Source organism: Pinus tabuliformis, chromosome 3_2 (assembly GCF_031772625.1).
Source record: "Pinus tabuliformis cultivar Carrire ecotype Pingquan chromosome 3_2, CPIR1, whole genome shotgun sequence".
Lineage (NCBI taxonomy): Eukaryota > Viridiplantae > Streptophyta > Pinopsida > Pinales > Pinaceae > Pinus > Pinus tabuliformis.
This window is the reverse complement of record NC_142302.1, coordinates 580,898,557-580,905,109: the sequence shown is the minus strand read 5'-3', so window position 1 is coordinate 580,905,109 and position 6,553 is coordinate 580,898,557. Positions and strand designations below refer to the sequence as shown.

The window sequence follows — 6,553 nt, the reverse complement described above, 5'->3', positions numbered from 1 at the left end:
TAATTTGTTTAAAAAAATTAATATGTTAATTTTTTTATGGCGATGTAGAAAACTATGATAAAGCAAATATTATGGAATCGTTTTACAGCGCGGTGAATGTGAGATTAATTTGTTTTAGAATGTATTATAAAAATTAAAAAAAAAACATTCAATTGTTTAGTAAATATTATATACTTTAACTATTAAAATAATTTAGGTAAAAGTTTTAGTTTACAATTTTAACTTTAAAGATTTATTTCCTAAAAAAATTTAGTTAGCATTTTTCAATAAATTGTAGAATAAAATAATGAAGGGAAATAAATTTAACAAATTTTTGGAGGGAAATATTTTGGCGAAAGTTTTTGGAGGGAAAATTTCATTCTCTAAGCTATATAATATCTTTAGGAGACTCTGCATTTGTATCATTCAACCTCTTCTATTTGAAAGGGATGGATTCTCCTGATAGTGAAGTTTCGCTTTGTACAACATCAACATCTTCATCACGTAACAACTCTATTCATATTGATGAATATAACGGAAATTCTTCCACTATGAATAGAAAGTCAATTCTTCCACTTAGTCCTAATCCTAAGGACTATGAGAGCAGCACTGATGAAAGAGGGGATGGAGAATTTCAAATAAATAAAGAGTCACGGATTCCACTTAGTCCTAATTCTAAGGACTATGAGAGCAACAGTGATGAAGAGCATGATGACGAATTTCAAAAGAATGGAGTGTCACGGTGTCCACTTAGTCCTAATCCTATGGACTATGAGAGCAGTAGTGATGAAGATCATGATGATGAATTTCAAAAGAATGGAGTGTCATAGTGTCCACATAGTCCTAATTACGCCATAAGGCATTCCCTCTGGGAAAGACATCCCTAAAATGTGACGTGTGCGATCCTAAGCCATTGATTATGTGTGTTAGATGATTGGAATGTTTTCTGCCGTTCATTTAATCTGTTTTTTCATAGAAAAATGGTTTTTTTCCCATGGTAATGGGCCATGAAAAGCCAGGACTTGCCTGCTGGCGATGAGACTCTTCGCAGAGACTGACTGCTGGCGATGAGACTCTTCTGCTGGCGATGAGACTCTTCGCAGAGACTCTTCATGTCTTTCTTCCCTGCATGCGTAGCCTTGTGCTGTTATATCAATAGCAACCCTGTGCGCATGGAAAAAAATGACCTGTCTTGAGTTTGACAGAAACTTGGAAGAAAGCCGTTTCGGGGATTTTGTATCGTGAGAGAACAACGTTGTTTTGTGTGGAGTCAGGCGGCAGAAAATGATGATGAACACAGATAGCCGATATGAAGCCATGGAGAAGGAAGAGAAAGGGTTTAATTGAATCTGTACCATTTTCAGAGAAATGAATTTTCAGTAGTGGTCGTTGTTACTGTCACAGTGAGTTCCTTGTATTCATAATTTCTTTCATTTGTTGTTATTGTTTGCTAAATACATTTTTATACCTTAAAAAATTAAGATTCATTGCCATACTATTCGGATCTCTTATGGTTCTTTATATAATGAATGAGATTTCGTACTGTCCATCTAATGGGTTAATGGTTGTTTGTACCTTCAGTCTGGTTATGATGTTAATGGGCTTTTTGTATCCTCTCTGTCTTTTGTATTCATCCTATTATGATGATAATTGTTATCGGTTTGAAATAACCCACTATCATTTTCAGATTAAAAATGCGAAAATCCATTCTCATCTTTCTCCTTTTTTGGTTGAGGTACCATTGATTTACAAATGTATGCTGTAAAAAGTATGTACGGTTAATGTTATTCATGAGGAGCAGTTATAATTAATTAGGTTTGGTTTTTGTTTACTTCTGATCAGATCACAGGGTATGTTGGAGTGATTTTGCTTTCCTTAGTTTTGTGTTGGGGAATATTTTTTTCACTGTTGGAGTGAGTTTGCCTGCCCTAGGTGTTGGGGAATTTTTCTGAACGAAAGCTGGGTAAACTTCTTGAAACATTTGGGCAAACACTTCATGTTCAATTAAAGAAATTGTTTATTAATTTTTTTTCAGTAGTGGTCGTTGTTACTGTCACAGTGAGTTCCTCGTATTCATAATTTCTTTCATTTGTTGTTATTGTTTGCTAAATACATTTTTATACCTTAAACAATTAAGATTCATTGCCATACTATTCGGATCTCTTATGGTTTTTTATATAATGAATGAGATTTTGTACTGTCCATCTAATGGGTTAATGGTTGTTTGTACCTTCAGTTTGGTTATGATGTTAATGGGCTTTTTGTATCCTCTTTGTCTTTTGTATTCATCCTATTATGATGATAACTGTTATCGATTTGAAATAACCCACTATCATTTTCAGATTGAAAATGCGAAAATCCATTCTCATCTTTCTCCTTTTTTGGTTGAGGTACCATTGATTTACAAATGTATGCCCTAGAAAGTATGTACGGTTAATGTTATTCATGAGGAGCAGTTATAATTAATTAGGTTTGGTTTTTGTTTACTTCTGATCAGATCACAGGGTATGTTGGAGTGACTTTGCTTTACTTAGTTTTGTGTTGGGGAATATTTCTTTCACTGTTGGAGTGAGTTTGCCTGCCCTAGGTGTTGGGGAATATTTTTGAACGAAAGCTGGGTAAACTTCTTGAAACATTTGGGCGAACACTTCATGTTCAATTAAAGAAATTGTTTATTAATTTTTTTATTAAATTCTATATATAATTTCAGATCTTTATTGTACAATTTATAAATATATATTTTATCCAAGGCTTTAGGAGTTAAAAGGGCACTAATAGATATAGCTTTCTGTAAAGTTAATTCAACTCTGCACACAATAAAATTGTCACAAATTTCTGGAATTTAATGGTCTATCTTATGTAACTCTTGCTACACAGGTTTGATTTTTGCAAATTTATGTCACCACATTGCATCCAGTCAATACATAGGAAAATATCATGCGATGAATATTTAGGCTGCAAGACACATTAGATTTATATCCCCTATTCAGTTTCTATGCTATGTACATCATCAGACTGGTTTCGTATTTTCAGAAATCCCTCTTCTCCTTCAGAGAATGCAGCATCATTTTTTCCTCCATCACCATTGTTGTATTAACGACATTGGCCAATACACAGCACTGTCCTGATTCCCAATGTCTCCAGACTATATATATAAAGCAATTGGAACTAATACTCCAATCCATTATATAGTAGGTGATTTTGTAAACTAGAAGCAGAAAATGCAAACAAGTAAAACTAACTGAGGAAAACCGTGTTCCTACAGAAAGATTGATCAAAATTTTGAATTTAGCTTGTTTTGAAAGTTTGAAGTTTTGAACTCTTATCAACCTACAATATAGCTGCTTATTGATGGATGCATCCTAGCAAGGCTTGTCTTCCCTGTAACATCAAAAAAAAAATTGTAAGTGTACCATTTTTAAATTTATTTTACTTTACCCTAATGTGATGCATAAATTCAAATTCCATTTATATCTATTCAGTTGGACATTATATTTGTTTTGTCAGCCTACTTGCTTTAAAATGTTTGTCTCTTACCTTTGCGAAAGCTCCGTTCATAGAGTACTCGACACAAGATCAGAAAATAAGATGCTGCGTCTGTGACTTTCTCCTGGTATGTGCCAAAACTCAAATCAGAAAAACTTAAAAGTTCACGTTCATCACTTTCAAAAATGTTTAGCCACAAGCTTTCTTCTGTTAATAGAAATTATTAGATAGGCTTAAGATGCATGAGCAGAAAAACAATGGTGTTTAACAGAGATCCAAAAATCTATGAGAGAAGAACCCAATAATACAAGAGCTTCTGTCAGAAGTAGCAGACATACCTAGGCATCAAAGATATTCAGCTGTTTCATTGTTTCCTGTCAATGTGATAGAAATCAAGCTCTTCTAATATGTTTATACTAAGAATGGCATGAAAAGTTGTCCTAAAGGTGACATGCCATTTGAGAAGTGTTCTCACATACATCCTGTACCTTGATTTAAAAATAAACAGGTCTGTGTCGTTGATGGCACCGTTTATATATCAGATAATATTTGCAGTTTTGAACCTGTTGTCATTTCTCCAATATTACATCATAAATGAAGAATTAATGAATGAGGGGAGTTTAAATTATTATCATAGATAAATCATAATCCCCAGAAAATCAAATTCCATAATTGAGATAATGGAATCAGTATGCATCGAGAGTAACAATTTCACTCCCGATGATCTTGTAAGGGTACTTGATGGCAATGTGGCAATCACAACAAATTCAAAGGTTTGTGACTGTACAAGTAAGCAACCATGGAACTGTGTTGTCAAGCCCTAAGGCAACGTCCAGCTTCTCACTGTGGTGACAAAGAAACTCTGTTACTTGCGCTGCTCCTCCACATCAAGCAGTACAGATTTTGTGTCAGGCATATATCCTGCCTCCTTCATCCGCTTAGACAAGTGATCCAGCATTGCATAAATTCTATCTGACTGTGGGTGAGATCTATCTCCTACAATAAATTTGTGCACCACATTCTTGATTTCAATCCAACTACATCCAGGATTCTTCTTTACCTCCCTATCTTTCATCATTCTTCTCACCTTTGCAACATCATCCCACTTGCCTGCAGCAGCATAAATATTTGACAGCAAGACATAGGCAGCTGCATTTTGAGGTTCCAAATCAAAAAGGTGTTCTGCTGCACGTCTGCCTATATCAAGGTTTCCATGGAATCTGCAAGCACCAAGCAAGGCCTTCCACAGAATAACATCAGGCTCATAAGGGATGGAGTTGATAAGGTCCTCTGCTTCATCTAAGTGCCCTGAACGACCAAGAATATCTACCATGCAGACATAGTGCTCCACTCTTGGTCTAATACCATGATGCTGACTCATGGAAAAGAAATAGTGCCAGCCTTTGTCCACTAGGCCTGTATGACTACATGCAGCCAGAACACCAAGAAATGTAACGTGATTTGGAGTCAAGCCTGCTTGTTGCATTTCTTCAAAGAGTAGTAATGCCTCCCTGCCATGTCCATGCTGAGCATACGCTGATATAATTGTGGTCCACAAGACCGTGTCAGGTTTATAAATTTTATCAAATGATAGCCGTGCATCATCTAGGTTCCCACATTTAGCATACATGTCAACTATGACACTTCTCACAAAAACATCTGACTCGAATCCCACTTTGATTATTTGAGCATGAACCTGTTTGCCCTGTTCCAGGGTTGCTAGGTCAGCACATGAACTTAAAACAACTGCCCAGGTGGAGTTATTAGGTTTCACACAAGATTGTCCCATTCCAGAAAAAAGCTGCAGGGCTTCCTCATCTTGTCCATTCTGAACATATCCTGTAAGGACAGCAGTCCATGATATGACATTTGCCTCGGGCATTTTCTCAAATAGTACACGGGCATCAAATGTTTTTTTATTCCGAGCATATCCCACAATCATCACATTCCAAGATTCCACATTTCTTTCAGGCATTTCATCAAAGAGCTGTCGTGCCTCATCTGTTCTTCCATTCTCTGCATATCCCACAATCATAGAATTCCATGACAGCACATTACTTTCACACATCCTCTCAAAGAACAGACGCGCATCATCAATTTCCCCACATTTCGCATACATACTAACAAGGACATTGCCCACATTTACATTTGACACAAAACCAGTTTTGACAGTGTGAGCATGGATTTGCTTGCCATCTTCAAGGGCTGCTAGGCTCGTGCATATGCCCAAGACACAAGTTAGGTTGGACTGGTTAGGCATTGTACCAGTACTAAGCATCCGGGCAAAGAATTCCAATGCATCTTTGACATACTCATTCTGGGCATATCCTGCGATAACTGAAGTCCACGAAACTACATCTCGTTCAGGCATTGTATCAAACAGTTGCCGTGCATTATCTATGCTTCCACATTTGGCATACATGTTAATTGTTGCATTACCCACAGAAATATCAAATTGAAAACCCATTTTAATACTGTCAGCATGGACCTGCTTGCCTGGTAGCAAGACTTCAAGGCTGGCACATGCACTCAAAACACCGGTGAATGTAAATTGGTTTCGGTAAACACACCCCTCATGCATACAGGAAAAGAGATCCAATGACTCTTGAAAACATCCATTCTTGGCATATCCGGTAATAACCGAAGTCCATGACACAACATCTCGTTTGGGCATTTTCTCAAATAATTGGCGTGCATACTCCATGCGTCCAATCTGAGCATATCCTGCTATCATTGTATTCCATGAAACTACATTTCGTTCAGGCATTTTGTCGAACAACTTTTGGCCGTCCTCTAATTACGCCGTAATGCGTTCCCTCTGAGAAAGACATCCCTAAAATGTGACGTGTGCGATCCTGAGCCATTGATTATGTGTGTTAGATGATTGGAGTGTTTTCTGCCGTTCGTTTAATCTGTTTTATTCATAGAAAAATGGTTTTTTTCCCATGGTAATGGGCCATGAAAAGCCAGGACTGGCCTGCTGGCGATGAGACTCTTCTGCTGGCGATGAGACTCTTCTACTGGCGATGAGACTCTTCGCAGAGACTCTTCATGTCTTTCTTCCCTGCATGCGTAGCCTTGTGCTGTT

At 37.0% G+C, this 6,553-nt stretch overlaps 1 pseudogene; it reads right to left on the bottom strand.

Annotated features, from left to right (window-relative positions):
- Window positions 1-4,330: 4,330 nt before the first annotated feature.
- Window positions 4,331-6,232, bottom strand: LOC149181883 (pentatricopeptide repeat-containing protein At2g13600 pseudogene; annotated as a pseudogene).
- Between the last annotated feature and the right edge of the window lie 321 nt (window positions 6,233-6,553).